Here is a 23,178-nt window from a genome sequence, read left to right as displayed (position 1 = left end):
AAAACTACCTAGATTTAATCAGGAATTAAGAAAACTTGTTTACCTCTCATGCCTTGAGATTATGGAAATCTCTGCTTAGCTTTTTTTAAAAAAAATTTATTATTTTTCAATTGGACATGGACAACAGTGTGTGGGTTGACTGTGGGAGTGGGGGTGGGATGAGTGGAGGCGGGAAAAGAGGGAAAATTGGGACAATTGTAATAGAAAAACAAAAAATCTTAAAATAAAAAACATAAGTACTGGGAGTTCCAGCCAAGGTGGAGGTGTAGGTAGAGACCCTTCGCTTCCTCGCACAACTAAAAGGAGGATAATGACCAATCTGAAATTAATAAACAACCAAAAGCACCAGAAAATCAAATTGCATGGAACTCTGCCAACAAAGAAATTAAAAAATCAACCAGAACCACCAGACCAGTAAGGCAGTGGGCCCACTCAGAAAAGCAGTGGTGACCCGGACCTTGGGGGCTGGCTGCCAAGCTCAGCAGGCTGTGCAGGAGGGACTGACTTAAGGGGACTCAGAGGTGGCTGTGGGCTACAGTGGTTGTGTCAGTAGGAGAAGCTCCCAGTCTCACATGAGAGTCCCTTGAAAAGTGCATTAGAGAGGAGCAGGCCAGCCGCACTGTTCTCTCTCTGGCCCCTCCCCCACAGGCAGTGCTGCGCACAGCAAAGAGGGTTGCCCTGCCTGGGTGAATACCTAAGGCTCTGCCCCCTTACAACCTATCAGCTGTGCCAAGACAAAGAAATATGGCCCAAATGAAAGAACAGAGTAAAGCCTCAGAAAGAGAGCTAAGTGAGGAGGAGATTGCCAACCTATCCAATGGAGACTTTAAAGCCCTGGTAATTAAAATGCTCACAGACTACCCAAGATTAAATATAAAGAGTGAATCCTAAAAGAAGCAAAAGGAAAGGATAGAGTTACCTACAAAGGAGTTCCCATAAGGCTATCAGCTGGTTTCTCAAAAGAGACCTTATAGGCAAGAAGGGGCTGGAAAGAAGTATTCAAAGTCATGAAAGGAAAGGACCTACAGCCAAGATTGCTCTATCCAGCAAAGCCTTCATTTAGAATGGAAGGGCAGATAAAGTGCTTCCCAGATAAGGTCAAATTAAAGAAGTTCATCATCACCAAATCCTTATTATATGAAAAGTTAAGAGGACTTATCTAAGAAAAAGAAGATCAAAAACATGAACAGTAAAATGACAACAAACTCACAGATATCAACAAATACCTAAAAGAAAAAACAACAAAAACAAAAACTAAGCAAACAAGAAGAACAGGAAGAGAATCAGAGAAATGGACATCACATGGAGGGATTTCAGTGGGGAGGGGAAGGGAGGAATGGGGGGAAGGTACTGGGAAGAAAAAGCATGGTTAGTAGGCATATGGTAGATAAGGAGAGATTAAAAATGGTATGGGAATCAGAGGACTCAAAGAAGCTATATGTACAATCCATGGATGTGAACTAAGAGGGGGAAGGTTGGAGGGTGGGAGGACAAGGTAGAGGGGGCATAGAGGGGAAAAAATTGGGAAAACTGTAATACCATAATCAATAAAAAATATTTAAAAAGGAAAACATAATTATTGGGCCCTTATGAGATCCAATTAATTATTCATTAATTTTATTTCATTTTTTAATTTTTTTTAACTTATCCATTTATTTTTTTGGTAAATGGGTGATGTCAAATTGCTGTGTATTTAAATTACACTGAATATGTTTAAAAGAGTGAAATCATAGTTTTTATTTTAAAATATCAATATTTACAGGACAGCAGAAAGTGCATACTTTGACAGCTCTAACCTCCCATGAAAAATTTTAGATGTCAACTTAAAATTATGCTGGGATACGTGGTTTTCCAGACGACTTCTAGGAAGCCCTCTCTCACAACCGCATTGTCCGGGTGAGGCTGGGGACCGCCCCTAGTAGAATCACCTGGGAAGCGTCGCTGCTTTCCAGGGAAGATGAAGATTCCTGAACTCCACCCGGACTGAGTTTTTTAGGTTTGGGTTGGACCCCAAGTCCGTCAGTTCTCGACAGGCAGCCCAGATGGTTCAACATACAAACGAACATTTAAGAACCACTACCTAAAAAAACAAACAAACTAGTATTTTATAGTATTTCAGCCATGGCTGAAGAGGGAAACACATCACCCACACTTTTGGATTGAGGCTCAAACTGAAACAAGCTAAGAATCAGAGCTCACCAAGAAGCAGCACCCATGGGGAAGCCAGAACAAGGTGGCAGGAAGTCCTGGCGGGGGCGGGGGGGGGGGGGGATGGCGGGGGGGGGGGGGCGGATGGCGGGGGTGGGCACCAGACAGACAGGGATGGCGGAGCGAGGCTAGGATCCTGATTGCCCCAGTGGTTGCTTTTGGGAGAGACAACGAGGTCTAGCCCTTCCCCATCCCGTTGAGTGTGAGAACGTCCTTGAACTAGCCTGAGGGAGCAATTGCCACACAGAAATCAGAGCAGGTGCTAATGGGAAGCAGGCACACTGTGGGGACGGGTGAGGCATCTGTTCCCTTTGGTACCACGTCCGCCTCGAACACAGTCTCGAGTGGCATCCTCTGTTGCTCACCGAGCTGAGCGTGGCAGCAGCTGCTCTCTCTTCCTAGGGTCACAGAAGAACTGCAGTTTCCGGGGCAGCCGCTTCACCTCCACAGGCATCGCCTCATGCTCCTCGCTGTCCACACTGAAGGAGCTGCTCCTCGCCCCCTGTGCCCTCAGGAGGAGCAGGGCACAATGGTTGGCTTGGAGACACTCAGTGCCCTTGGTGTGCAGCTTGGGGTCTAGCACCTGTTTACTTCCTATAGTGATGAAGTCTCCTTTGCTGATGTTGTCGGATTCAATGCAGATGTTCATAAAGTCTTCTGTGCTGGTCGAGCTGACTGTGCCGTGTCGTGATGGACAGTTCGATTGTGGACAGCTGCACGTCTCTCCGGACCTCGGGGTTCACCTCCTGGGAAAGGGCGTCCTGCTTCCGTGCCCATTATGATGCAAGCCTTCGTAGTATTCTCCGGTACAGAGAGGGCCTGTTGGGGGAAAGCGGGTCTTGTCGGCCACGCTGGGAGGTCTGGCTTTAGGTTCCGTGTATGAGAGGGAGGCTTGATGAGACTGAGGCAACTCCTGCAGAGTGCTGAAAAAAATGAGCTGTTTTAGTTTTTAGAGGCCTGAGATACCAGTACTTGCTAATTTTCACTCCAGCATCTCGGAAGGATCCCCACTGAAGGCCAGTCATTGCAAACACAGGCGGTTCCTTCTCATCCTTGATCTGCAAAACATCAAGTGGAACTGTCTCTCCTTTCACAATGGCAAGTATAGCATCAGTAATATGTTGGCCTATGTATCCACTTTTGGCAAAGAGGGTCTGACTCAAATTGCTGGTCTGTCCCAGCGGGATGAAGCCAATGGGGATCTTACTGAAGGGAGCCTCATTTGCTCTTCAAGACCTCCAGTAATAACCCCCTTCAACATCCCATCTCCTCCGTCCACAATGATCAAATCTGTGTTCTCCATCAGCTCCAGCAGTTTCTTGGCCTGGCCCTTATAATCTGTCTTGACGACAGTCACATCCAGGCCGGACAAGTGTAAGATCTGGGCAGCGTTTTTTTTTCCAACGGAGTCCTTGCTTTGCCTTTGCAAGCTGCGGGGTTGAGGGAGACGGTTGCCTTCTCCACTTGTGCATTGGGAGGACTGAGTTGATTGCCTGAGTTGAATACCTGAGCTTCTTTACAGGCTGCTCTCCTTATAGATTATCACAGTGTTTTCGATACAGCCAATGGTTTCCCCATGTCAGCAGGCAAACTCCAGCTGTGGTTTTCTTCCAATGATTTCGAAGCTTTTTAAAGAAGTCATTGTCTGTCCTGGGCTGTACCTGAGTTCACCTGGGCAGGTGCACAGGCTGTCTCCTGGATGTTCTGTTGCTCTGTGAGGGTGCCAGGGCTGGGGCTGGAGGCCAAGGAGTGTGAGGTGGGTGGGGGTGCCAGAGACAAGAAACCTCTCTGAGTGCTCAGAGGGGACTGAGGGCTGGCATTGGCATGGGGTCAGACACAAAGGACTAAACCAGCCCCTCTTTCTGGTATCCTGCTGGGAACACTGGTTTACTTGTCAACATTTTTCAGATCTGGGCCAATTATTCATTAATTTTAAATGAATAATGTTAAATGACTGTGGGAGTGGGGGTGGATGGTGTGGAGGAGAGCAACGGGGGAAAATTGGAACATCCACTTAGCTTTTTAACATCTTAAATACCTGTTTGGTTTCTCAGCCTCTTAAGAATTTGTAAATTCCTCAAGAGAAAACTTCATGCAGAATGGTGAGCTTACTTTTTCTATGATACTGTTCTCTCCAGAATTTTGATCCCACAAATCCACCCATTCCCAGAACTAAAGTTCAAGATGTGGGTCAAATTAATAACATATATCAATGTAATGAGTCAATCTAAAGAAAAGTGAATGCCAAGGAGTTCCATGGAAAGAATTTACTATGAGAACTAGTTAAAAAAGTCATTGGGAGCATCACAAAACCAAATAGGGGCTGAGAAAGCAATACAGAGATTTGGAACAACAAAAAGGCTGTTTTTACTCCTAGGACAAGAGAACGATATGAGGAGGTGTTTTCAGACGCTTAGGAGACTAGTGTCTCAGACAACACAATCAGACTAATGCTAGTAGGGATCACATGGCAGAGATAGCCAGTACCAAGAAGAGAGGAAGAAATGTGATCTCCCCTCCCCTTTTGCCACTTATTTTCCAATGTCTTTTAGATAAACCTAATGGTAGTTGAAAAAAGAGGTGGAGAAATGTAGTATCAGTCTTCTTGTGCACACCAGAAGACAGACACTAGATGCACCTAAATGTAAAAGACAAATCACTGGAAAAATCCCTTTGCAGCCATGTGCAGGGAAACTGATAGAACTCACAAGACTCCCAGATCCCATTATCTTCATTCACTGATTGAAAATATTCTTCAATTAGATAAAAGATGAAGTTAAAGAAAGGAATGACTTTGCCAATTCAAAGATTTTTCTAAACAAATATCAAGCAACTCTAGAAGGAAAAATAATTTCAGCAGTAGCCAGTTTAGTGGGTCTTAACCACGATATTTTAAAATAGAATAGAATGGGATAAAATAGAATATATCACAACATATAGGGACTTTGAGAGAAACTATTTGTTCAAAAAGTTTAAAAATTCAGCCATCTAGGAGAGTTATTTAAAGTTGGTTTCATTTCACTGAAGAGGAAGCAGACAAGGATAATTTCATTTAAGAATAGCAAGTCAAGACCTTTTAAAGAGCAGAGAAAGAGGAAAGAAGATTAAATGCTCTTGGAAAAATCCTAAAGTGGCAAGTGAAATGCAAATTTTAAATATTCCCTGGCTAGTCAATAAATCCTTACAAATAGGTGGATTGTTCATCAGAATTGAAACAAGTCCTTGAACTTTGATTTCATTAGTCTGGGTACATGCTGTTTCAAGGCTCTTTAAATTTAGACCATCACCTCTGTTTTGAAATATCTGACAGAAGAAACAAATTACCTCCTCACAGACTCATCTTCTTTTCCTTCATTTTTCTCAGATGTTCAAAGTGAAGATAACAATGACCCCCTCGCTGGGTTTTCAGCAAGTGTTTTTTGGCTGGGATAAGTGTCTAGTCAAAAGAAGGGCTTAATTTCTGGAAGGCAATCTCAGTTGTTTTAATTAGGCAGTTCTGTGACAAAGGGGCTAGGTATTTAATTTGAGTGGATCTGGCTGTGTTTCTCTTATTAGCTGCTGAGGTGGTTAGGAATGGTTTCAGGGGAAGTAATGACCTGACAGGTGGGAGGTAGGAGGGCATGGAGGGCAGAGTGCTTTGCTTTCAGTCAAAATTGTGATCACTTGTATTACAAGAGAATTTATTTTGATGTTTTACTGCTAATGAAAGATTTAGCAGTCAGGGTCATTTTGGTTTCAAAAAAGGAAAAAAAGGTCAAATCATATTCATGAAGAGTCTGTAATTAACCTCCAGTTTTGCAGAGCTCAGAGGTGGGGCTGCTGTCAAACACAGCTTGATTGGAAAGTTTGACAGATCCACCAGAATCTAGTTTCTTCCACTCTGTTTATTCATTTGGATTTGCTCCACACAGAATTTATGCTCAGATGGGCTAGAGAGCCTCCTAGTCACAAAGAGCCTAAAGGCCATTTTGGAGCTCACATTCTTTCTTGGTCTTACTAGTGCAGAAACAAGGACAAAAGTCACTTTCCGATGACACCCTGCAAAATCTTTTCAATCTCGTTGACTTTTATTAGCCAATATAATCTTGAATCAGTCACTATAGCCTGGTGACTAGCTTTGACTTGTCACATCCTCTACTATACAAACACATGGTGGTGAATGGAGGTAGGAGAGTCCTTCAGAGGGAAATTAAGATATTTTAAAAATGGAAGAAAGATGGAAGGTAGTTAAACACACACATGACAAAAACAAATGTCCTCTTTATATGGTGGGCAGGCCCACTTAGCCATGATATAATGTCTTCCTGGGGGGGTCTCCACCCGCAGGGCCCTCCCCCCAACCCTGGCCACCATGGATGAGAATAAGTCTACCAAGACATGATCTGCTTGGGGAGGAAAGGTGGCCGATCTCTCAAAGGAGAAGGGCCAAGAGCCTTTTCCTCCATGGGCTTTTATTGGGTTCAATTTGCACAGGAATACAGGTAAAGCTCATCAATCATTGTCAGGCAGTAAGGATCAAACAATAGATAACATGCAAAGAATGCTGAGGGCTTATTCTGAGTTAGGGTTAGTTAGCTAAAGGGCTATAAGATTTTGGGAAACATACTTATTTCAGGCTTGGACCCTTATCATTTAAATTGAGGGTATAAACAAAGCAGGTTTCACAGGATTTTATGCATTCTTTCTTAGGCCCGATCTCCCCAGGGAATCTGCCCTTTCCAGCACAGGACTGCACTGCCCTCTGTCATTGTTTCAGGCTTAAGTCAGGCAGGGGAAGTAAGGCAGCCAAGAGATTAGGAGACTTCTTGCAGACAGAATGAGGACTCAGGCTATGTCAAAGCTGAGGGGTGAGGGTCCATCACCCCCTTTTCCTATAGCCCCCTGAGTCCTTCCCTGTGGGCCTCTTCATGACCATGCCTGTCTTAGGTTGTCCCTCCCTTGAGGAATCTTACCCACCATTGGCTAACTGGTCAGGCTCAGGGCCAAGCAGGGTAAAGTAAAGTGGGCAGAGGTGGCACCCCTGCCAGGGAGATAAGCTTTGTCTCCTTAATGGCTTATGGTCCCAAGGTCTCTGACTCAGCCTTAATCATGGGGGTTACAGCTTCTGAAACCAGGCAGGGCGGTTCCCAACATCTTCCCAGTGTGCAAGTTTTTGTTGTTTTTATTTGTCTTACCAGTTCTTTTTTCTTGTAAATTCTTTGAGTGGATTATATAGCTTTGAGAAAAGTTTGGAGAATGTTCTTAAGAGTGATCTTTTCCTTTGAAGAAAAGGGAATTACCAGATACCACAGGCTACTATGACTTGTTTTTTAAAAAGGTAATTTACTCTATTTAAGACATACAAATATATAATAAAGCAATATATTGAATATTTGTGCATCCATACCTCTAATAAGGAATAAAACATTGTTAGCAGAAATAAGACATGTCCAAAATACCTCTTTGGACCTCTTCCCAGTTCTTTTCCTTCCTTTCCCAGAAAAACACTGTCCTGAATTTAGTAACTTTATTCCTATGTGTGTATTCATATTTTAACTAAAGTTTTAATGACTCTCCAAGCAGTATGTTTTGCATGTTTTAAATATAAATATATTTATTATATAAAATATATATGTAGTTCTTACATATTTAGTCATATGTTTATTACAACCTTTTTCTCAATTATGTTTGATATATGTAGCTCTAGTGCTTTTATTTTTCTAGTGCTTTTTATTTTATTGTGTCGTATACTAGTTTTTTACTGTATCATACTTCAATTATGAATATACTATAATTTAATTATAGTATATTCAAAAAGATGATAGACATTTGCATTGGTTCCAGATCTTGCTAAGAGTAATGTTGCTTTGAGTGCTTTTCTACATGTTTGCAGGCGTATACATTCAAGAATACTTCAGTGAATGAAGAAGTGGAATTACCAGCTCAGGAATTTTGGAAACTTTGACTTTATTGGTTATCGTAAAATTGTGTTCTTTTTAAATCCTCACCCAAGGATGTTTTTAATGATTTTAGAGAGAGAGGGAGAGAAACATCAATGTGAGAGAGAAACATCTATCGGTTGCCCCTCGTACGAGCCCTGACTGGGAATTGAACCCACAACCTTTTCTGTACAGGATGGTGCTCCAGTCAACTGAGTCACCCAGCCAGGGCTCAAACTGTTTTTCAAAGAAGCTGTACCAACACACATATTCTCCAGCAAAGTATAGTATCCCTGTGACTCCACACATCCTTGCCAACACTGTATCATCAGACTTTTAAGTTTTTGCTAGCCTGATTATTGTGAAATTTGTGATTTAAATTTGAATTTCCATGATTACTATAGACATAGAGCCTTTTGTCATATCTACACTGGCTATTCAGATTTCTTCTGTGAACTTTCTATTTATACTTTTGCTGATATCCTCTCTACCCAGCTTATTTGTTTTCTTAGTGACTTGTAGAATTTTATATTATCCTGTATATTATTTCTTTGGGGGGAAGTGGTTAATATGTGTTGCAAATATATTTTTATAGATTTTGAATTTTTATTGTATATGTGTATATTTCTTAATAAATAAAAATTATAAATTTATCAAAATTATCACTTTATTTTTATGATTTTTTTGTGTGTGTGTCCTAGTTAAGAAATCCTTCCTTACATCAAATTTAGAAGGTGCTTTTCTGCATGCACGCAAGGCTTTCCTCTTTGCTGGGGTGAGGGGAACTCATGAGAATGTTTCACAGAAGAAAACGCAGAGAGAAATGGCTGGAAACACTTGATAAATTAGTTGTGTCTAATCTCTACCAAGCAAGTCCCACCCACATGAAGGAGGAATGACTTCTGGAAAGATCTTGTATCCTCTGTAGGATGTTTGTGGGTCCTGTATAACAGCCTGGAAAAAGTACCCCGTCCCAACTGCACAAAATGTGAACAGGGCACCTGGAGAAGGAGGCCTTGAGCTCAGGTTCAAACACCCTCAGACCTATGTCTGAACTTCTCAAGCATCTTTGTTCTGTCATCCAAATCCCATCATAAGACGCACATACCATGTCCACATAGGCATCATGGTCTGTGCAGTTGAGGAACCTACATCTAGGTGGATAATAACTACCTCACTGTGGGATTCTAAGTTTGCAGCCAAAACCCTGGTGCCTGCTAACCCTGATTAAGATCAGGAACTCCTCTCTCACTTACTCTGTCTCTCTCCTATTCAAGTACAGATTCATTATTTCCACATTTGATTTTGTTCTCTTTCTCTGTTGTGAGACTTGCAATATGAAGGAAATAGCGATAAAAATAGGAAAGAAGGTAATGAAAGATAAATCATTCAAGACTGAGAACTATTTCTATCTGCTAACCAGAGAAGCATTCTCACCAGGGAATGGAGTGCTACATTATTCCTGACAGAATTTCTACAATCACTTTACCTTAAAGCTTTTCTCCATCATCAGTTTGTACTCTAATTGCCACAGCTATATGAAGCATTGGTATAATGAAGTAAATAAAGAGAACATTTTGGGTATCAGAAACCAGTATACCTTGTCAACTAGTTTAAGTCTACCAACATATAGGAGCAAGCTCTGTGGTGAACCAATCTTAGATGAGAATGCAGGAATTGGGCTATGTTTCAAATTGTAATAAAATCCCCATTTTCTTTCCAATTCTCTCTTCTCCTGCCATCACTATAACAACTCATATCTCATAATAAGCAATCAACTGCCCTGTTGTCTAAATCTTACTGTATAACCAATCAATCTGTGAATGGACCTGGTGCCTCTGAAGATTCCCTAACACTTCAACATGTGCCCTATATCCCCAAAGACCAGAATAGGCACATTTGTAAAAACCCCCTGAGCAGAAAGGGGACAAGGCTAAAATGTTTGGCGAGGGGTTAGGGGATGACCTGATCTGGTGCAACAGTAATAGGCTGCTTCATGCAATGGCACTTGGTATTTCAGTTTCAACAATTTAGTTTCTCTTTCTCCCATGATTATTATTTAAGAATTTTTTCCCACTAAAATGAGTAATAAAACAGTGCCATTTCATGATTCAAAGATTGACTTCATGAACTATCTTATATCAAGCAGTTACATATTTTTCCTTCATAAACATCAAGATAAAGAAATTACGTTCGGCTATTTTGGGGTGGATCATGCCTCTCTTATCCTTTCATCTTTCCCCATGATATATTTTTCCCCTTAAGTTAATGAATTCTGAAGGCCTCCATTGAAATAAGCAACAGGGTTATTGCCACTGAAAGCTCAAAGAGAGATCATGGGGCTTCTTAGACCTGGAAGAAAGTCTTGCTTGTTTTAAAGGCTGTTATCTTTTTCAAAAAAGAAAGACATAAGAAATATTTCATAAACCCTTTACCTTTCATGCTAATTATCCAAGGCATTTCACTTTAATTCTGCCTGGACTTTTCTTTGGTCTTCCTTAACATGCTTTGGAAAGGTGGATGTTGACCTCCCTAGCAGAGTCTTTGTCCAGTCCTGCAGAGCTTTGACACTAGTAGCCTAATATCCCATCCTTCTTATACCTGAGAAGCAAACTGTTCACACTCATTTTCATCTCTGCCATTGGACAAGACTATGATTGTGCCCATGGATATAAACCTGGAGTCAATCAGCACAAATGGAACCATATAGCATGATGTGGAGTAGGGAACAGGCAAGGGACTGAAGAACACAGCACTGAGGTGGTGGGGGTGGGGCCAAACTGATTCTTTCCGTGTCTGCTGTTCTTCAGCTAAGAATACCCTTCGGATGATGTTCTGTGTGAAAATGAAAGAAATGTATTTGAGGTTTAAGATAGAACATTTGGGACCCCAGATAGAGTCTAGGTGACCAGATCCAGTATCTGTCCTTGTGCATGTAATGGGAGCTTCTGTGACATGTGCATTTTTCATGAGCCCATTAAACACACAGGTCACAACCTCATGAAAACAAACAAACAAACAAAACACTTTTTTTTGAATGAGGTAGTTCGGTTAGATTTAAGGTAAATCTTACTCATTCTTTTCTGAGGTGTTTTTCTAGTGTTATTTATTGACTCCTAGAGGGCCAACCCTTTGCAAACTATAGTTTTAAAACTCAGAAAGCAGAATATTTTCTGGAGCCTGTGTGATCCAGTGCAGGGTCAGCAAGGTGAATAAGGGCTCCAAGTACTGTTTTTCCTGAAGTGGTTTCCTTCTCCTTACACAGAATTTTCTGACTTGTCAGCCTTTTATCAGCCTTAGATTCTGGCAGCTTAGTTTTCAACAATCTTCACTCTTCCTCTGATTTTTCATGTAAACAAAGACAGCTTTGCAGAATGTTTTGTATATAAAGGAATCATCCAAATCACAGGGATGCCAGAAGGAGAAGAAGAACAACAAGAAATTGAAAACTTATTTGAAAAAATAATGAAAGAAAACTTCCATAATTTAGTGAAGGAAATAGATATTCAAGTCCAGGAAGCACAGAGAGTCCCAAACAAATTGGACCCAAAGAGGACCATATCAAGACACATAATAATGTGCCAAAGGTTAAAGATAAAGAGAGAATCTTAAAAGCAGCAAGAGAAAGGAAGAGAGAGTTACCTATAAAGGAGTTCCCATAAGACTGTCAGCTGATTTCTCAAAAGAAACTTTGCAGGCAAGAAGGGGCTGGAAAGAAGTATTCAAAGTGATGAAAAGCAAGGACATATGATCAAGATTACCCTATCTGGCAAAGTTATCATTTACAATTGAAGGGTAGATAAAGTTCTTCCCAGACAAGGTAAAGCAAAAGGAGTTCATCATCACCTTATTACATGAAATGTTAAAGGGACTTACTAAGAAAAAGAAGATCAAAACTATGAACACTAAAATGACAATAAACTCACAACTGTCAGCAACCAACTCTCAAAAATAAAAACAAACTAAATAAACAACTAAAACAGGAATAGAATCATAGATATGGAGATCATTTGGAAAGTTATCAGCAGGAAGGAGGTAGGGGTAGAATGTGGGAAAATTTACAGGGATTAAGAAGCATAATTGGTAGGTGAAAAATAGACAGGGGGATTTTTAAAATAGTATAGGAAATGGAGAAGCCACAGAACTTATATGCATGACCCATGGACATGAACTAAGGTGGGGAGGAATGCTAGAGGGAACAGGTATACGGACTGGAGGAGGGCAAAGGGATAAAAATTGGGACAACTGTAATAGCATAATCAATAAAATATACTAATAAATAAATAAATAATTTTTAAAAAGAAATCATCTTATTTAAAACAAAGATTAGAATTCTTCCATGGATGAACCTAGATTCTTGGATTTGACTTCATGATTGCCTTTTTCACTTTCTTCCATTCACACTTCTGCTCGCTCTATCCCCTTAATGGCTCCAAGTTTATGTCACTTCCATGTGTTACTTTCAACTCCTGGCCCAACTATTGATGCAAGTTAAAACCTAAACCCTAAGAAATGAAACAGCAATGAATTTCCAAAAAGACTTTGCAAAACAAGAAAGAAGAAAAAAAGAAAATAAACATGGAAAATATACAAAGCAAAGAAAGTCATTCAACTTTCATTCATTATTAAATGCTTTATTTCTTCAACAAGATTTATTGAGCAACTACTAAGTTTCAGGAGCTGAAGATACAATAGTGAGCTGCATAGAAGCTCTCGCCTCCATGGAACTTATAGTCTAGTAGCAGTTTGAATTTATTTTGCAAAGTTTTGTGAATCTATCCCAATGCCTAGCTTCCAAGAATCCAAATTTCTCATTACTTCCATACCCTTTTCCAAGAAAACAAACAAATAAGCAAAAGCTCAGGAGGAAAATGCTACCCCATGAGTTGGGTCTAATTTTAAATATCCAAGAGTATCTCACTCTGAATTTCTTCTATGCTCTATCCATATAGTCCTCATCCTTTTATTATGAATTGCTGAGCTGCCAAATGCTGGAGCTTTACATATCTGGATGGTAGGAGGACTGTCCCACATGTCAGCTACAAATCTGGAAATTTATGATCAACTCAATGGACACTTAGAATCCAAGCCACTAGCAGTGAATACAGGAAATGCTTAGGTCCCCCCTACCCACTCCCCAAAAGAACTTGTGGTTGGAAAGAACAGGAAATAATTTAATCTAGAGGGAAATAACAAAGCTAGACCTCAGAATCAATGCTTTCTATATTTTTTCTTTGTTTTTGTGTGTATGTATATGCATTAAGACAGCTAAGACATTAATACAGACCATACATACTTTCCCATTGTATATTATGCACTGATATTTTAGAGAATACATGGAAGACTGTAAAAACTGCATCTAATGGATGGAATCTGAAGAACTACTTCTGCCTTTGGGAGTGCCCATCTTCCTAGACCACAGTGGCTGCAGAGCTTTATTTCTAAGTGTCCAAGATATTCTGGGTATTTGAAACCATGAGAGAACTTGGCATTGGAAGCTAGAAAATGAATAAACTTACAATTTTAAGCACTAGGACAAGTAAAGAAGTCATGATTTCATTCACACTTCAACAAGACAATTCCCAGAATACCAATAGAAAGTTCTAGAGAAGATTGTCATGGGAAGTGACAACTAGATAAACTAATTACTGGACTTTAGAGAATAGGTTTTGATTCCTATCACCCAAGATTTGGGGTATGGATGTTGTTTGTGGACCGATTATACGGGTCCCATCCAATTTCTTGAAGTCTCTGTGCAGGCAATTTCTCTTTGTACAAATATGATAAAACCACAGTGAATTTGTAATTTGAGATAATGGTAGCACCAAATGAGGCAGATTAACCTATTTCTTCTACAGGGTTTAGCCTGCTTTCTTCATCCATTTCTCAATTATATCTAATGTGTAACTTAAGAAGATTTATATTTTGTCACCTAGTATCAGTCAGGTCAGGACAACTATTCTATTGAGATAGTACCAGCAGCATGTCAGAGTAGACTGCAGATAACTCATGATAGCAAAGACTTGAAGATCCCCAGGATAGATGTGAAAGAGCAAATGTTGCATCATAAATCACATCACAAATAGACAGCAGGATGAAAGATATTGGGGGGAGGGTTGGAGGGTCGAGGGATTGAGCAAAGAACAAAAAGGACTCATGGACATGAACAATAACATGGTGACTGCAGAGGGGAGATGGGTATAAAGGGGCTAAATGGTAATGGAAATAATACAATTAATAAAATTTTACACAATTAATAATACAATTAATAAAATACAAATAATACAATTTTTTTAATGTTTCAAGCACTTCAGTAAAGTGAAAAAAAGAAATCATTTTCATTTTGTTATGTCTGTATTTTTTTCTTTCTATAGTGGACATTTGCTTCTTGGGAAATAAAAATAAAATTATAGAGAAATTAACAAATGTCACTATAAAAGAGATAAGTAGGATAGAATTCACAAGCTTCTCACTTGTGAAAAGGTTGAAGTAACTATAAGTGTTCACTTTAGAGATGAAAAACTAGGAGTCCATGAGAATTATCTTTATAATATGAAAAAGCCAATAATGTGAAATAGGATTAGACATAGGATATGTCAACTCAGAGAACTGACTTCAGGCAAGCATCTTATTATAAAAGACTAACTCTCTCTCTCTCTTTCTTTTACGATGTTTAACATTTAAAAAATAGTTTATTTAATCTTTTGTGTATTTTTCATTACTATTTAGTCCCCCTTATACTCGTCTCCCCCCACACTATTGTGCATGAGTCCTTTTTCCTTTTTGCCCAATCCCTCCACCCCCTAACCTCCCCCTGCCACTAGCTGTCATCTATTCTCGATTTATGAGTCTGTCTGTGTTTTGCTTGTTAGTTCAGTTTGTTCAAGAGATAACATACATGAGTGAAATCATATGGTATTTACCTTTCTCTGACTGGCTTACTTCACTTAGCATGATGTTCTCCAGCTTCATCCATACTGTTGCAAATGGTAAAATTTTCTTCTTTTTTTTTTACAGCTGAGTAGTATTTCATTGTGTAAATGTCCCATTGTTGTTTTATAAACTCATCTACTGATGGACACTTGGGCTGCTTCCATATCTTGGTGATTGTAAATAATGCTGCAATGGACATAGGGGTGCTTATGTCCTTTTGAATTAGTGTTTTGGGTTCCTTTGGATATATTCCCAGAAGAGGGATCACTGGGTTGAAAGGCAGATCCATTTAAATTTTTTTGAAGTATCTCCATACTGTTTTCCACATTGAAAAAAAGACTAGCTCTCTAATAATCAAGGTTGTTTGTAATAGATCAGGATAAGAGTCACAGGGAAGTGGTGAGGTCTCTATTACCAAGTGTATCCAAGATGATGGATGACCTTTTGGAATGGAATGTGATAAAAAAAAATTAAGAATGGTTACAAATTAGTACCTTTTCTATGCTAAGTCTTTTCATATCATTTAACACCTGTATCAAAGAGTTGGGCATTATTTTTCCAGTTTATAGATGAGAACATTGACACCAAAGAAATGAAGTAACTAAGGTAAAACATCTAAGAAGTTATAAGCCAGGAGTAAAATCCAGCTCCACTTGCCTTTCCAAAACATTTGCTTCTTTTCTTTTAAAATAATTTTATTTTTAAAAGAGACTTTGTATATTTATTTTTAGACAAGGGGAAGGGAAGAACAAAGAGAGGGAAAGAAACATCAATGTGTGGTTTCTTCTCATGTGTACCCTATGGGGTACCTGGCCCTTGACTCAGGCATGTGCCCTGACTAGGAATCGAACCAGTGACCCTTTGGTTTACAGGCTGGTGCTCAATCCACTGACCACACCAGTCAGGGCTCATTTGCTTCTGAAACAGAAGCAAATAGATAAAGAGTTGGTCTAATTGTCTGTAACGATGCCACCTACAAAGTTATTCTCTATGTCTAAATGTTTAATCCTTATAATTAAGGTTTATAATGAATAAGAGCTGATTCAGATTTAATTCTGGCCCTGAAATTGACTTGCTAAGTAAAAATTAGCAGTACACTTACCTTCCATGTACCTGTTTCTTCATCTCTAAACTGGATAAATACATACTTATCTTGAAAATAAGTTGTAAAAAAATAGCACAATGACTGGCACATATTATGCACCCAACACATTTCAGCTATCAGTTGGGACTAGAAAAAGAAAATTATTTCCAACATATTTTAACATCTAATATCACATAGAAAATACCTAATTATAGAGTAATATATGCCCTATTTGATTAATATGTTTGTGTCTTCTCCTGAAGGCTCTGAAACCATGCGTTCTTATACTCACTCTACTATTTCTCAGTGAAAAGTATATTAGAACTAGAAGAATTGGCCCAAATTTCTTGGCTCTCAACTTTATGCTCAGTTCCCAGGACTGTCCATGATGTCCCCTGCCATTAGCTCCAGAATAAATCCTGACCAGAGTGGGTAGCCATACTTAAACCATATAATTACCATGACCATTACCCCTTGGCCCTGCTGAGGTGAGCTACCATCCTCAACTTCTTAATCCAGGCAACTTCCTGGAACTTGAATATGTCTGGGTTCTAACCCCATTTGATGTCACTAGTATTCAGCACAGCTCTTTCCATCTCCTTTCTGTGTAGGCTGAACGCCATCCTTTATGCTAGCCAATATGAGAAGGCTCCTAAGGCGGGTTTGTTACCCAGGATTATCCAGTGCCCCCTGCTTGATGGTAAACTGCTTTGGTGGGAGGAGGATTGTGGCCAACATCTATTCCAAAGCTTACTCTATGTAAGGAACTGAGCTAAGCATTCTACAAAAGGAATCTTATTCATGCTTCATAGCAACCCTTCAAGATAAATACTAAAAATATTTTCAGTTATAAATGAGAAAATTAATGTTTAAAGAGGTAAAATAACTTGGCTAAGGTTACACAACCAAGGTTACCTGAAAGATAGTATTTTATTAGAGTATAACTCTATTGGCCTTAATGTCCAAGCTTTAGACTACTAAGTATTGACTGTTATTGATTAACACAACTTAGAAAAATGGTGGGCAAATTTTGGGACAAAAGGGGGAGTTCTTATGGACAACAGCACACAATTCAAAATTTTAAAAAAGCGTTATTGAATCCCATGGAGAATATATATTTAGTATCACTGGAACATTTTTACATTAATATATTTGAGTAGTACAGGCTTATTTCTAATCTGTTGTCCTGAAATGGATGGGTTCCAGAAAGACCTCTTACTCCCTTGGATCTGTCACAACCTACATGATGCTCAGTTTCACCACACATTTTTGGACACTATTATTTGAACTTCTATCACACTCCAGTGGAGAACAGTTCCCTTAGTCAAAATGCTATAAGAGGATTGAATAAAATGTTATGAATTAGAGCAGAAGCATACTTGTCCCTCTATTCAAATCCTTCTTATGTCCACTTCAGAGAGAATTGATTTTCCTAAAGTGTGGGAGGGTTAATAAAACCAGTTTCTAACATGGCCAACCAAAGACTGAGTGATGTATGAAGTCAGTGATACATTGTGTTATAGACTCACCCCTAAATTCATATGTTAAAGTCCTAAACTATATTTGGAGATAGAATCTTTATAAGGTAATTATGTTTGAGTGAGGTCATAAATGTGTGGCTTTAATCTGATAGAACTGGTGTCCTTATAAGAAGAGGAAGGAACATCAAAGATATCTCCCCTCTCCTCTCCTCTCCTCTCCTCTCCTCTCCTCTCCTCTCCTCTCCTCTCCTCTCCTCTCCTCTCCTCTCCTATCTGTCTCCTCTCTCTCTCTCATCTCTCCTCTCTCTCTCACTCCATGACAGCACAGAGGAAAGACCAGATGAAGACACAGCAAGAAGGTGGCCAACTACAAGTTAGGGAGAGAGGCCTCACTAGATGGATTTCCAGCTTCCATCACCGTGAGAAAATAAATGTCTGTTGTTTAAGCCACCCAGCCTGTGGTATTTGGCATGGCAGCCAAGAAGACGAGCACACATGGCTTCTAAGATTTGTCACCAGACCTTCTGTCAGTCCTTGACTTTTTTACCCACCCCAACACTGTAAGACTCTCTAAGTGCTTTACAGAGGTGATGTTTCAACCAAAACAATTCCTCCCTTGAACAAGTAAGTGATTTCAGCTCTGATTTTCATAGTGTGAATTCTCTGCCTTTATTCATAAACCAGAAAACTTAGAGGGCAACACCTTACAATCCTTGAGCACTATACTGTAACCAGCTAGCCAACCAGTTGGCCATTAGAAAAATGTTTTTTTGGTCATAGTATAAGGTGTTATAACATGCAGCCTCTGGTTATCACCTTGACTATCACAATATGGTCTTTTTGATTTTTTCCTTTCAAATTATTTGACTCTATAAACATCCAGTAAGACTGTAATATCATTATGATCATAACTTTGGACTTTATAATGTAGCTTCATGGTCTTCCCTCCTTATCCTATCATGAAATTATAAAGATGAAATTGACCTTCTGACACTTTGAATATGATAATATGATTTCATGATCACCTTCCTTGGACATTATAATGCAGCCTATAGGTCACTGTATAGGTCATTATAGGTACTTATTTTTTCTACAGTTCCAACAAATGAGTGGAATAATGGAGCTATCTATATGCAGGATACAATTAGAAAATGTATTTCCTTTAAAAATAATAATGTCAGTGCAAGATAATGCATTGAGACTTTTTCAATTAATGGAAATTCTCTCTTATTTTAATTAGTGGAAGGAAATATCAGTTGTGACCAGTGCTTCTTGGATCAATATTACTCTTCAGTGCTCTATGAAGAGGCTTACAGAGAAAAATATGACAGTCTATGGCATCCATTTCTGTCCACGGGTCTCTAGTGCTGCCGATCTGCAAAGGCTATGAGGAGAATCCCATGGTGTTTCCACATGCACACTATTCTACCTGGATACCAAGGTCTTTCCAGCCTTCAGGACTACTAGGATATGGGGAGAAAGCAGGCACATGTGATCATCACTGCTCCATGCCTTTAGTTATAATTTCAGCTTGACTAAAAATTTTTAAAGCATAATTTCTCTAACAGTGAAACTTAAATAAATGCCTTTAGGTTTTTAGTTTTAAATTTCCTTCTTTAAAACATCAGTGTAGGTCTCCTTGTTGAGATGTGGTAGATGTCAGAGAAAATCTGCATGCCCATAGCTCAAATTCAGGTATGCCTGGACATGTCATACCATGTTCTTCTCAGTTCTTGTGACTGGTTCATACTATGGTATTTACCCTCTTATGAGGAAGAGGCAAATGGAAAATGAGCAATTGACACTGAGGAACTGCCCTGAGTCTGGAACTCTTTGACAAAGAGGATGAAAATAAAAATCTTTCTCTTAAGTCCAGACACTAAGATTAACAAAAAAACTGCCCCCATCCCCCACTCTGCCTGGGGAATAAGTCTTGGAAACCCATTTTTGTTTATGATCAGTAATTTGGGACATTGCTCAAGGCATTTTCTTTCATAGCATCTTCAGTCCTAAAGGAAGGTGTCTCAAGTTCACAGAGATAATCTGAAAGACTAAATCAAATACAATAGTATAATGCCTAGTTTTTCACTCTAGAAGTCTTAGTAATAAGCCTATCTTGTGGCTGAGTGACAGAGGTGTATAGTAATGGAGAAGAAAACAATGCTGAGGAGAGCAGGAGAGTTTGTGGAGTAGGTTCCAGGAGAGGAGCAATATAGCATCAGCATAGAGCAAGGGGTAGCCCACCTAGAGCAAGAGAGGGAGCCTTTTCTCCTTAGACTTTAACTCAATTAAAAATGTGATATCAGCTCACATTAGTTTACTAGTGATATAACATCTATCAAAGGCCCATATTAAATAATTGTGTATGTTAAATGAGCTGGTACTGAAACATCCAGGAATACCATTGGAGCAGAAAGATGTTAATTACTCCCAGTGAGAAAACATAACTGTGTTAGATCATCTGTTAGAAATTCAGCACCATTTGGTTTTTTCAGTGTTCTCTCCTATATTACAAGGGCTACAAACTTAGGAGCTCCATTTTCCAAACAGTCAGTTTCTGCTTTAGATTCTGCCAGTGAGAAGCATTCATGTGAGTGATGGAAGATGAAAGAAAAGTTGAAGTCATATTGGGTTTGTGACAGATATGAGCAGATGTGTGGGTTTCAGCAGATGGTAAAAGTGTGTCAGGAGTTGGAAGTACATTTTAGTGAATCACCCACTTTAGTGCTGCATAATGCTGAGGTAATAGGTAGTGGTTTCTGTTTATTCTATCACATATCGATTTCCTAGAAGCCATTATAAGCTTTTCCTATCATTCCTTAAGTTCATCTAATGTAGTTTTCTATATGAAATATCTTCCTGCTTGGATTCTTATAGTACTTTATCTATTCTTGACCAAATCCCATCTGCAAAAAGGAGACTACTAGGATGAGGTGGACAGGAATGGCTTAGAAAAAGAAGCTATTGTAAGAAAGAGAACACACATATGAGGATTTCATAGCTCTTCTAGGGATGTAGAGTCAGAGTCTTGTTGTAGATACCCTACCTGTTCAGCAATAAATATGACTGGGCTATTTGCCTGGGGAATCTAAATATCATGGTTTCCCTGTACACATAATCATTTCAACTAGTTTACATCTCTTCTCTCCCGTCTCTTCATCTTGTTAAACCACATTCTTTTTATTCCACATTTTTTACTGTTGTTCAAGTACAGTTGTCTCCATTTTCCCCTCACCACTCCCCGCCATCCCAGCCATCCCCACTTCCCACCCTTGATCCTGCCCCCCTCTGGTTTTGTCCCTGTGTCCTTTATACATGTTCCTGAAAATGCTTCCCCCATTTACCCCCATTATTTCCTCCCACCTCCCCTCTGGTTACTGTCAGTTTGTTCTTAATTTCAATGTCTCTGGATATATTTTATTAATGAATAAAACAAAAGAAACAAACAAACAAAAAATGCTTTAACAAGCTATTCCTTACCTGTCTTTCCACGTTCATCTTTCTAAGGAGTTAGAATTATTTATGATCTATATTCATTTGTTTTTTTCAATGATTATACTAGTTCCTTTTTTGTAGTTTGATTTACACACATTGTGAAGTGATTACCACAATAGCTTCAGCTAACATCCATCATCTTATATAGATACAATAAAAGGAAAAAAAGATCAAGAAAAATTTTTTTGTCTTTGTGATGAGAACTCTTAGGATTTACTGTCTTAACAACTTTTCTATATATCATACAGCAGTGTTAACTATAGTCATCATATTCTATATTACATCCCTGGTACTTATTTACTTTAAAACTGGAAGTTTAGACTTTTTGCCCTCCTTCCTCCAATTCTCTCTCCCCATTATACTAGTTACTTTTTTTCTGTAGTTTTTAAAAATTTTCTGGAACTATTTTAAGTTGTAGTAAGCAGACCTATATCATTGCAACATCCAAACACATGGCAGGTATTCAATCCAGAATTTGCTGAATCTATATTTAACAGCAGAAGTTGTTGTTTTTAATCACCCCTTGTAAATACCTCATATTTTATTGACTCTATGTCTGAACCAGCATATCAAACTAATGTCACCACAAGCACTCCATAGGTCTGAGTTCCATTTTGCACTCCTGATTATAGATATAAGTTCACTGTTTAATCTGGATTGTTAGACATAACACCTTCCATTCATCCAGAGTGAAATTCATTATTTCTTTTGTCTCTTAACCAGAACAGTCTCCAGAGAAGACAAAATGTTTTTAAATATCTAGGATTTCAGTGAAGCCCCTCTCCTCCAGAGCATGTGCTAGAATCCAATTAGCACATCTCATTGGAATCTCCTATACACTGTGAGATATACTTGCTGATCTGCCATCAGCAAGTTGTAAATAAAGTCCTGTGCCACATATAATACAATACACCAAAACATCATAACAAGTCCATGTTTTCCATTTGGAGATTAATTTACTCAATTATGAAACTTTTGTGATATTTTATGAACGAAGTGATTAAAATAATCTCCCTTATCATTTCATGATACAATGATAGGTGGATGGAGTGGTGGTCTACCAATAATTAAAGTTCATTAACATTGGGATGTTTTTCTTCTGATTATCATAATTTTCTAGGGCAATGTGTTGATAATGCTCCTCATCAGTAAAATTATTTGAGCATTTTTCCAACTTGTTTACACAGGTACTTTAACTCCATATATATATATATATATAGCATTTCTCTACTAATATGTTAATGACTATTATCAAATATAAACAGAAATGTAAATTTTAAAAGGCTAATTTAAGATGAAATAAACTATATTTTAAACATGTTATTTATCATTTGGGCTTTGTGTTGTTATTAGCTAGTGCCTAAAGGTAAAATATTGACTTAGGGCAAAGCTTCCTCAGGTCATAGTGTTTTTAAAGATATTTCAAATAACCTGATAGATAACTCTGATTTCTTGGCTGATTCTTTTCAGATCTTATTATATTGCCACTGCTTTTTCCTCTCAATATCAATCACTTTTATTCTATGAGTGGAAATGTTTGCATTGTCATTTTCTTACCATTCTCTTCTGCTCGCATTCTAAGGAGTACTTTATACTGTACTCAATCTGTAGTTTCTTTGCAGGAATTTTTCAACCATTTGTCCTTTATAAAAAAGCTAGTTTAGTTAAAAATTGATGAGTGATAAATCCATTTAATCAGGCAGACAGAAACTATAAAATGTCACCATTTACAGAAAGTGAATAAAGTATAATGTAGCGCTATCTACTGCTCCCATTTTGTAACCCTGCTATTTCATTAGCTACACTTGAGGTTGGACCATCTAACATGTGGACTAAATAAAGATAACAGTGTTAATCCATTTACTAAAATTTAGTAAAACTTCATTATTTTTGTTAAAAACATAAAAATAGAAGCCCTAATATTTTCTATCCATATTGCCATAAATGATCTTGAATACCCCCTGAGTGTTTATTACCCATTTTGGAAACCACTGGTCAAGGACATTGTTTCCCACCAGGTGGTTCATGAACTGAGAGGAAAATGTTGTTTTATCTTCCA

The 23,178-nt window shown here is 38.7% G+C and overlaps 1 pseudogene; it reads right to left on the bottom strand.

Moving 5' to 3' along the window:
• Positions 1–2,569: 2,569 nt before the first annotated feature.
• Positions 2,570–21,122, bottom strand: LOC112305379 (acylglycerol kinase, mitochondrial pseudogene; annotated as a pseudogene).
• Positions 21,123–23,178: the final 2,056 nt, after the last annotated feature.

Source organism: Desmodus rotundus, chromosome 4 (assembly GCF_022682495.2).
Source record: "Desmodus rotundus isolate HL8 chromosome 4, HLdesRot8A.1, whole genome shotgun sequence".
NCBI lineage: Eukaryota > Metazoa > Chordata > Mammalia > Chiroptera > Phyllostomidae > Desmodus > Desmodus rotundus.
Note: the sequence above shows the minus strand (reverse complement) of the source record. Positions and strands in the feature narration are given on the sequence as shown.